Source organism: Pezoporus flaviventris, unplaced genomic scaffold (genome assembly GCF_033815535.1).
Source record: "Pezoporus flaviventris isolate CSIRO_AGI_PZ_B2104156 unplaced genomic scaffold, CSIRO_AGI_Pfla_v1 ptg000045l, whole genome shotgun sequence".
NCBI classification, from domain to species: domain Eukaryota; kingdom Metazoa; phylum Chordata; class Aves; order Psittaciformes; family Psittacidae; genus Pezoporus; species Pezoporus flaviventris.
The window spans coordinates 7,222,384-7,233,897 of NW_026892593.1; positions in this window are offsets into that span (position 1 = coordinate 7,222,384).

Here is an 11,514-nt window from a genome sequence, read left to right on the forward strand (position 1 = left end):
CTCATATGAAATAGCATGAAAACTATTCATACAGCTGCATACTCAATCATATACGTACTCAATGCAATATGCACTCAGTCCCGTGTTTTCAGCTGTAAGAATGGTATCAGCTGCCAGGGCTCAGAGCAGAAGGTGTGATTTAATCCTGAGACTCCCCAGATAAGGCTCTGTGAACTCATCAGGCCTGCACCATAATTGTGGCAATGTACAGACTGCAGCTGCAGGGTGGCCAGGGATCAGACTTAGGGGTTTTGTATGGATGCATGTGAGCACATAGGCCTGTGATTTTAGGGAATATCAACTCCACAAGCAAACTATAGAAATAAATTCAAGCTGCCTGATGTATCAGCTGTGGATGTCTTAAAGCTTCTATCAGATTTATGTGTTTGTATGAAAGGTGAGAGACGCATCTAATCTGGAACACTACCAACAGTACAATGGAAAGTTCAAGACTGCTAGACTTTCCTTTCTCATGCATTATACTTACAGGTCATCGACTTTCTCTATAAACATTTGGTATGTTCTATATGTTTGGAAGTTCTATAAAAAAACTCATTTGCTCAGAGCAGTCCTAATTAGTACGGAAGTGTGTGAATAGATCAAATGCTTCTGCTGGTTTTCCTCCCAGCTATCGGAGTTAACATTTATTCTTTTGATAATGGTCCCCTTCAGTTACAGGCATGAGGAATCCAAGCATTGCGTTGTATAGGCTGCAGCCCAAAAACCTTCACAAAAGCTATGCGGACAAGGTGTGGCCTGTAGGGTGTGTTGCGTTTACAGTAAACTGACATGATGAGAAAAGGTTCTGTGTGTGACCTTGCTGCGTAAATCTGACTTAAGGGAACAAATACTAACTCCTGTTGGAATGCTTACTCCAGAATAACTGTGAAATGGTGTAATATCACAAGGTCTGACATTTCAATTTTTGAAAGCATTCAACTGTTTAATAAAGCACTAAGGAACAATGTTTTGTCTTCACATGCAGCATTACATTAGCTATATGCATTTAGTTAAAAACGCATATATCCATTAAAATGATTTGTTGCGATAATTCAGAGTAAGAATCGCTTTCAGACAGCATGGAAGGTCTGTACTAGCTGATGTGCTGTTAGAAGTTGTCCACTATTGTGCTGAAATGTGACACATTATGGCATACACAAGTGCTATACAGCCTAAGGGGAAGCTTTTAGGTGGCTGGGACTAGTTATTCCTGGGTCTCAGCTCAGCTGCTTACTGGATTTTTGACTTCAGGATTCATTCTTACTCTCCCTGACCAGCTCTGCACTAATTGGTTTGCTGAAGCTGCTTACGGCTAATCTGAGCCTGGCAGCTGCAGTTTTAGCAGGAGTTGGAATCTTGTCACTTCTGATGCTCCAGTAGCCACTGGCAGTTAAACCATCCCTGGGTTCTGCAGACCTGCTCTGACAGAGGGCTAAACCTCAGACAGCTCCTACAGAAATCACCTAGTGATAAGCATGATGCATTATATCAGACAGTGATGTGCTCAAACAGCCACTGTTTCCTGTTATGACTTCAGTGCAATATTCATGTTCTGGCGCCAAGAGGTCAGCTGATAAGTAAGAGTAAACCCCACATCTTCAGTCTCCAGCCTTTATAAAGATACAGCCTGACTGGCATTAGAAGAAATAGAAAAAATGTCAGGATAAGTCATAAGGAAGGTCAATATTTTGTTTAATTCACATTTTTATATTCTAAGCATTTAAAAAAATAATCTTTTATTCAGTATGCCCATTCAAGGGAGAATAGACTCTCCTTTAGCATGTCCTAGTTAAGAGGGCTTCGTACTGGACTACAAATGTGACTTTTAATCCTAGTTATGTGCAATAATATTGACTGATTTAGCTCTGCATCTGTCAGTGCAGTCTATTGCACCCTCATTCTCTTGATTTTCTGTAATGTGTGTACTCCATAAATAACATCAGTTCCTCTGTTCCTGGGACACAGCCTCATGGGGGCTAGTTAAGGTTTATCAATGTTTGGGTTGTTTTACAGTTTGTTTCAGAAATATACTGGCAAGTGTGACAGATAGACTGCAAATAAATTACCTACCATGCCACAATGATGTAGACTCTCTTGGTCTTCTTGCAAATAATTTTGGATTTATACTGAATTTGAACTATGGACTCCATAACATTGCTTGTATTTCTGTGGAAATGATGTGTATTTATCAAATCAAAAACTGAATGTCACTCCTCTGTATTCTGTCCTCTTATTTTTCCTCACAAGAAGACCAAATATGGGTCTTGCTTCTCTTCTGTATAAATGTGTATTTAAGATTTGGAACCAAATTCAGAAGTATAAGAAAAAGAAACAAACGAGCACCAAACCAGAAATAAATTGTTGAGTGTTACCTTTGGATTCATTAATGTTTTGTTCAAAAGGGTCTGTGAATAAGGCTTTACCTCAGATTAAAATGGGGACAGTGTATCATACCTGCTGGTCAATAACAAAACATACAGCCTTAGTCCAGTATATGGGCCCCACTCCAAAACAGCAACTGTATTCTACTGTAAATAGAAAGTTAATTTCCCCCTGAAGGCTATACTTATGGGATCAAATATTAATTAGAAAGCTCATTACAAGAGATTCATACTATAAACCAAAGGCACATATGTCAGCCAACAATATAATTATGATATCTTGGTGAGCATTTGCAAATTATAACCTTTAAATAATGAATTTGAACCAGCCAGTTCACCATGATTTCATATTCCTGATTTTCAGCATTTACACTTGTCTATCCATTAGCAACGTGATTTCACAACTTCATGAATTGCCTGTGGGATGTGACCCTGGGTGTATGGGCACAGTGCAATAGGAAGCCACTGGGAAGGCTGCTTCTGTAGAGTTAAGGGTGTTTCTTGTGAGATGCTCATTGGGACCACAGCATACTTAAAGCATACTCTTAATTTTATTTTCTTGTTTGAGCACACAGTGTTCATTTGACAGGGCACAGCAAAAAGGAAATCACTTAGGCAGGGTGTCAGCTTATTGGGGAATGAAAAAAGGCTCAGAGGCAAAGAAAGCTGTGCTTGGGCTCTGTTCTGACAGTTTTAGTCAGTCTATAGGGCTATTAAATCCTGGCATTTCTTTAGAAAGTGAGGTGCTCTGCAGCTAAGGCAGGTTTATAAGGGCAAATTCAGATAAAGACCAATACAGGCTGAAAAGAAGAAAACAGGTAAATGCGGATAGGGCACACTGTAAAGGACTAGGTGGGGAACGCATTAGTGTTGTCTGGACAACAGGCTGCAGAGAGGTTATTCCATTGTCACAGCAACTAAAAGCCAAGAGGGAAGAGTAATAAGCAGTGGTAAGTGCTGTGGGCTTAACAGTATTCAAAGATGTCCCACAATGCCTTTTTTCATTTGAGTTTCAGATTAGGTATTAACTGCAGTTCTTTTATCCCTTTCCTGCAGTGTACAGCGTGCGCTGTTTGCATGTTGCGGGCCTGTTTCTGTGGAGTGCTGTATGCTTCAGCAGCTCAAAGCATCCCACCCCTGTTTGAAGAGGAAATCTGTGTTATCTATCTGGTAGTACCAACATCTTTTTATATTTTGCTTCAAAGCATCTTTAAAATGTCTCCTGGGCTCTGCCTATGTACGTAATCTGACTTCTGTCCATCTCACCTGATTCATACTTGCATTATGTTACTGAGGTCAGAATGGTTCCTGTTTTATACTGTGCAAGACAAAACAAAATATAAGGTTTTTTAGTCTGCAAGCCTATGGCTGTGATTTGCTGTCTCATCAAACTTGTCATGTCAGATGGAAATAAAACTGGAAACTGGGCATGCAAATGAGCACATATTGACCACTGACTTCTGCTGAAGACGGGCTATGCAGCAGGAGAAATCCTATCTGTAATAGTGTGAAGCAAGGCTACAGTCCGACGGTGGTTTTTCAGCAAATGGAAACACGCTTTAACATTACAGTGCACTATTTATTTCAAATCATCTCTGTTTTGGCAAGTGGGGCTTCTAAAAACAGCGTCTGTGAACGCGGAGCCCCGTGTTACTTCATTGAAAACACCATTTTGCCACCTAGTGGTGGGCTCTGTTTATGGTCTGTATGCGTTTCCTTCCCAAGCTGGTGTCTCTACTGTCCTGTGAGCTGTATGTTGTCCAGGCAGTTTTTTCTAGAAGGCATACAGTAATTTTCCAGTGTAAATAGAGTTTGTCGGGGTGAAACAGCCAACTCTATTTATTTCAAGTATTGCCTGGTTTGGAAAGTTTCTTAACATTCAGGATCTGTGTTATTTTGCTAATGATCAAAATAATTTGTCTTTTAGCCCTGTTGAATGTTTTAATTACAAGGCATCTTCCAAAGTTTCACTCTGGTCTGATTTTCAGAGTAGATAGAGGACTTCCAGCTGTAACACAGCCAAGAAGAATCTCTCCTACCACCCGCAGCTTTTTAGACTCCTTGGACTGTAGGAACAAGGCTGTAGGTGCATTGGTACATTGTTGTGTTGCACATAATTTTGATGGAGATAGGGGGCTGCTCTACAGCCCCCATACAGTGATAAACCCTTCTGGAACAGCAGCAGTATTAAGCAGGCCTTGCAAACTCACTGCAGGATTTTGTGCATGGAGACAATCCCATCTGGGTTATATTTAGTTATAACAAAGCTGTCTTTTGTTTAACATCTCAGAAGCAGCTGTGTTTTGTCCATAAGCCAGAGAATGAAACCAAGAAAAAAAAAAAGGTGTATTGTTTTAGTCTGTGTAATTCTGTTTTGATGTTTTCTCCTTGAGGGGGGTTGCATGGAAGGAATCCATTTCCTGAATAGTTTGCCAGACATTTCATTTAAACCTCTGAAATATATGCCAGAACTCCAGTGATCTTTTCTCTTATTATAATGGCTCATGTCGTACTGGAGAGGGCTTGCTAAGTATTACTGGCAAAATTATACCTTACTAAGAACACTGGTGCTGGCTATGAAAAAAGGCCCATCTAGAGAGGAAAGCCACTCAGGACACTTGTCTATAAGGCAATTATAGACACTTCTTCTCAAAAAAATGTCCTGTTTCTAAGTTTTCCCAGTCACTGGCAACTGATGAGAAGTCAGAGAGTACTGTGCAAAGACCACAGCACAATACTGAGGTTGCGACAGCCTCAACCAGAGCAGGGTTGCACTAAATCAGCTGTGGAGGAGCTAAGGGCACCCTTAACAAAGGCAGACTCAGAAGTGATGGGGGTGGTGTGTTAAGTGAGGATGGAACTACACACAAATATTCTATCCTCATTTTTGTTTGACTGGTTATTCATTCACAGCATGGCACTGTTGTGTGTGTTCCTTTACAGGCAGACTGCCTAGGTTTCCAAATGAAAGCAAGTGACTGATTGTCACCTCCTATAAAAATCCGTCTATAGTGGCAAAGCATCCTCCTAAAGGCTAAGATAAAATTCACAGGGCAAGAAAACATAGTTTTCTTCTGGATGTGAATTGACAGGCTACACCAAATTTTATCAACTTCCTGAATACATTTTGAAGTAAAACAACAAAAATATCCTCAGAGAACTATTTTAACTCATGATGACAAATAATCCTAAAGAGGATTTATTGTTCAACCTTTCTTATCTCTCTTTTCTCTCCAAAATTAAAGAATTGCATTTATAAATACAGTCAAAGTTCGACTTGACTTTATTAACAGCAGAACTCATACAAAAATACTTGTTTATTTCATTGACTTTTTAACTTTGGTGAGATTAATGTGGATCTGTAGAAATTCCCAATAAGGAGGTTACTTCTTCAAATATCTTCAATATTTTTATAAATTTCTTCAAATGAATTCTTTCATCACACCTGTAAACTGTCAAACAATGGTTTCTTCCTCATATGTATGTCAAATCATACACTAGTAGAGCAGTGAGTTTTACTGTGCATTTGAATCAGATTGTCATGGTACAGAAACCTGAAACCATGACCCTTATTTCCATCAGCTTCACCTCTTCAGTAAACAGATGGTATTTGGTTTGGCTGAGTGAACCGAGACGTTTCTGAGCTGACTTTAATGATCCATCTGTCCACCAAGTTTTCAACAAACTGTAGGATCATAGGATAATTCAGGTGGGAAGAGACCTCAGGAAGCCTCTCATTTAACCTCGTCTTTATCCATTTTATTGATTCTTTATTGTCTCTTTTTCCTAACCACCCTTTGCCCTTTGCTTTCCACCCTGTTCACAGCTACCTCCCTTAACCATAGGCTGTTATTTCCGTCCCCCACAGTTTCAAGTTTAAAGCTCACCTCACCAGGTTGGCCAGCCCATTGTCAAACAGTCTCTTGCCCTATGTTGTCATATGGATCCCATCTCTCCCTAGCAGTCCTCAATCCTCAGAAAGGATCCTTTGTTTTTAAAAGCCAAATCCCTGTGAATGATGCTAGTTACACTACTAGGTATTGATTTGAAGAACCATCTGCTCCTTCACACAAGACCAAGGAAACACTACCTGGGCCCCCATGCCTGGAGCCATGTTGTCACTCCTGACTACCTGTTAACCATACAAGCAGTCTATTTCATTGCTGAAATTAGATGCTTATATTTGGAATATAACTTCAGTAGAAGTTTCTTGTAAATATACAATTATTATAATTTCAGACTTCAGATAATTTTGCATTATCCAAATTTGATCAAACCTGCGGATGAAGCACTCCATAGACAGATAGGAAAAGCCTCACTCTCTCAGGCTCTTGTTCTCATGGGTGATTTCAACCACCCTGATATCTGTTGGAAGGACGGTACGGCCTGGCACAAGCAATCCAGGAGGTTCCTTGATTGTGTGGAAGACAACTTCCTTCTGCAAGTAATAGAGGAGCCGACAAGGAGAGGTGCCATGCTTGACCTTGTGCTCACCAACAGGGAAGGGCTCGTTGGAAATGTGACGCTCCAGGGCAGCCTTGGATGCAGCGATCATGAGATGCTCGAATTTGAGATCCTCAGGACAGTGAGAAGAACCTTCAGCAAGCTCACTGCCCTGGACTTCAAAAGAGCAGACTTTGGCCTTTTCAGGAACCTGCTTCAGAAGGTTCCATGGGATACAGCCCTAGAGGGAAGGGGGGCCCAAGACTGTTGGTTGATATTCAAGGATCAACTGCTGCAAGCTCAGGAGTGTTGCATCCCAACCAGAAGGAAGTGCAGCAGGAGGGCCAGGAGACGTCCTTGGATGGATAAGGAGCTGCTGAGGAAAATTCAATTGAAAAAAGAGGCTTATAATAAGTGGAAGCAAGGACAGGTGGCATGGGAAGAGTACAGGGATGTTGTCCGAGAAGCTAGGGACCAGGTTAGGAAAGCTAAGGCTCAGTTAGAATTAAACTTAGCTAGAGGTATTAAAGATAACAGGAAGGGATTCTACAAGTACATAGCAAATAAAAAACAGACTAGGGAGAATGAGGACCCTCTCTGGAAGCTGTTGCAAGAACTGGCTACACAGGATTCGGAGGAGGCTGAGGTTCTGAATGACTTCTTTGGCTTGGTCTTCACTGGCAAAGGCTCTGACCAAACCACCCAAGTCTGGGAAGGCAGATGCAGGGACCGTGAGAATGAAGACCTTGGGCCCACTATAGGAGAGGATCTGGTTCGAGACCATCTTAAGAATCTGAACGTGCACAAGTCCATGGGTCCTGATGAGATCCATCCACAAGTCCTGAAGGAGCTGGTGAATGAAGTTGCGAAGCCGCTGGCCATCATATTTGAGAAATCATGGCAGTCAGGTGAAGTTCCCGATGACTGGAAAAAGGGAAATATAACCCCCATTTTCAAGAAGGGGAAAATGGATGACCCAGGGAATTACAGACCAGTCAGTCTCACCTCTGTGCCTGGCAAAATCTTGGAGCAGATTCTCCTGGAAGGCATGCTAAGGCACATGAAAAACAACAAGGTGCTTGGTGACAGCCAGCATGGCTTCACTAAGGGGAAATCCTGCCTGACCAATTTGGTGGCCTTCTATGATGGGGCTACAGAACTGATGGACAGGGGTAGAGCAGTTGATGTCATCTACCTGGACTTGTGCAAAGCGTTCGACACTGTCCCACACAACATCCTTATCTCTAAATTGGAGAGACATCAATTTGATGGATGGACCACTCGGTGGATAAAGAACTGGCTGGATGGCCGCACACAAAGAGTTGTGGTCAATGGCTCAATGTCTGTCTGGAGACCAGTAACAAGTGGTGTCCCTCAGGGATCAGTGTTGGGACCGGTCTTGTTTAACATCTTCGTCGCTGACAAGGACAGTGGGATTGAGTGCGCCCTCAGCAAGTTTGCCGATGACACCAAGCTGTGTGGTTCAGTTGATACCCTGGAGGGAAGGAATGCCATCCAGAGGGACCTTGACACGCTTGTGAGGTGGGCTGATGCCAACCTCATGAGGTTTAACCATGCCAAGTGCAAGGTCCTACAGCTGGGTGGGAGCAATCCCAGGCACAGCTACAGGTTGGGCAGAGAAGAGATTCAGAGCTGCCCTGTGGAGAAGGACTTGGGGGTGTTGGTTGATGAGAAAATGAACATGAGCTGGCTTCAGTGTGTGCTTGCAGCCCAGAAAGCCAACCATATCCTGGGCTGCATCAAAAGGAGCATGACCAGCAGGTCAAAGGAGGTGATCCTGCCCCTCTACTCTGCTCTCGTGAGACCTCACCTGGAGTATTGTGTGCAGTTCTGGTGTCCTCAACATAAAAAGGACATGAAACTGTTGGAACATGTCCAGAGGAGGCCACGAGGATGATCAGGGAACTGGAGCACCTCCCATATGAAGACAGGCTGAGAAAGTTGGGGCTGTGCATCCTGGAGAAGAGAAGGCTGTGTGGAGACCTCATAGCAGCCTTCCAGTATCTGAAGGGGGCCTATAGGGATGCTGGAGAGGGACTCTTCATTAGAGACTGTAGTGACAGGACGAGGGGTAACGGGTTCAAACTTAAACAGGGGAAGTTTAGGTTGGATATAAGAAGGAAATTCTTTCATGTTAAGGTGGTGAGGCACTGTAATGGGTTTCCCAGGGAGGTTGTGAATGCTCCAACCCTGGCAGTGTTCAAGGCCAGGTTGGACGAGGCCTTGGGTGATATGATTTAGCGTAAGGTGTCCCTGCCCATGGCAGGGGGGTTGGAACTAGATGATCTTAAGGTCCTTTCCAACCCTAACAATTCTATGATTCTGTGATTCTAAACACTGAAGCTTGGAAAAACAGTTACATAGAAATAGAATCATAGAAATCCTTTGATCTTAGTTCACCACATTCATCTTGCATCAATAGTGTGTCTTAATAATTCTTTTTTACTTGTGAATCTTATAGACAGAGATAGTATTTATTTCAGCTATCCCTAGACTGGAAAAGTCTGTATATCTCTGTATACCTATAGACTTTTCTAGTGGTTTGTTTGTAGAGCGCTGTCTCAATTTTGAGCTCACAAAGCAGAGAAAAAGGACTTTTCATAAGAAATTACCTTCTCATAAGAAATGACCTTTCTATTGCTGAAATATCTGTTCCTTCAAGTATCTAGGAAAAATTATCTGCCCTGGTTAACTCTGCTCAAAAGAGAAATTAAGTATTTCTCTTGCAGGTCACATCTTTAATTCATCTTGAACCTCAGGTTGCATGCAATGCAAAGTAGTTCTCAAAGAAATCCTGAACTCCTCCTCACTTAACATTTCACATTTTCTGTCTTAAAATATGGTTTCCAGTGGGAATAATTTGCTACAAATTAATTCTATGATTTCACAACACCTCTGCAGTGCCATTTAATAGTGTCTTGACTTCCCGTTAACTACGGTAGTGAGTGGGATTTTTTACAACAGTATTTCTTCTCAGTATTTCAACTCTTTTCTGTAATTACCTCTGCTGTTAAAATGGCCACATTGTTAAGTCTAGTGAAAACTTCACAAACATTCATTGTCTACACAAATGGAATGAAATCTTAGCTACAAAATGCCAATTGATTATACAGCCTTGAATGAAAAATTATACTTCTTCTTTTGCATTATTATTATAATTTTCTTCTATGTTCTGTTCTGAAATATGCAAACAGCTTTTTTTTTTTTTCTTTCTCCTGTTGTTCAGTATTTACACAGAATATTTGATATTAATTCCAAGTTATGAAATGAACATTTATCTTTGTAGGTTGTCAGTTTAGGAAACAATATGGCAAAAAGTTAGCAAACCAACAAGGGTGTCTTAGCAGAGAACAAAATGCACATGCTTCTGTAAAATACTGATTTCATATTGTTATATTGGGGATATGACAGATATAAGGTGCAAACAAAAAAAGGGTGTTGCATCTATAGCCTCATTGCTTCATGCAAAAACACATGTTGATCCAGTTAGCAATAACGGGTGAATAAAGTCCCTAATTTTTCCATAGTAAACCTCTGCCTATGTAAACCTACACACATATTTCACAATTAATTAATAATTATATTCATCATTAGGAAACTGCCTGAGTTGTGTAAAAGTATAGAATGGTGCTGTCTACCAAGAAAGAGGTGAAAAGTTTATCAATGTCTCTGTTATATGACATCTATAAATAATCCAAGACGCGCATCTTACTTGCCCGCTTTGCAAGCGCACAAAAAGAACACAGTGATGGGGAACAAAATTCAGTGCTGGCCACTTTCTCTCACGCATAGATCATCTGTTGATCTGAAATGAAACAAAATTAGTGCTCCGTGATCTTCAGCAGAGCAGTAACCAACTGTGCCTATCTCAAACCTGTCTGGATGGAGGAGATGAGAAGTTCTTGTGTGGGGAGAGAAAGGATCAGTGAGAAAAACAACCTGCCTGGTTGTAAAGAAGCCTATACACGCAAGATGGAAAAAATCACCTTCTCTTCAGGGCAGAAAGGACTGTGCTTGCTTCAGGAGCAATTTTCTCCTCATTACCTGCTAGCAGGACCCCAGTGGCAATTCAACATTTAGCAATGTGAGTAAAATTTAACTTTAAAGAGCTACCATACCCCCAAAGCTCAGCAATAATAATGTCCTCTTATTTTAGGCGAGGGACTGCAGAGCTAGTTGGTGGTAAATTATAGCTTCCCTCATAGATCCATTGTACCCGTGTATCACATCCTGCTCCTCGCCACCCTCCATTCTCCAAGAGCTACCCTGGTGTCTGCACCCTCCAGCTGGGCAGCTCACTCGGACACAGATCATGCTTAGACTTCCCATATCTCAGCTCTCTCAGCTTTATGGCATGGTGATGTCTAATTCATATGGGTGTCTGCACTTGCAATAAAATAGGAAGGTAAAAGAGATGCTTAGGCCTGCTTATTAGTTTCTATCACTGAGCACCCTTTATATCTTCCAAATGTCATCACTCTGTACTTCAGTCCTTCCTAAGCTCTGATTATCCTTCTTTTTTCTTATTTTAGCCCTCAGCCATCAAACACAATTCTAGTGAGAACGGTAGTTTTAAAGAATTGGTTTTAATTTAAAAAGCAGTTTTACAGCAGGATTGATTTAATGGCCATCTTTCTAACAGCCAGGAACCTTGGAGGAAGTTGCCTTT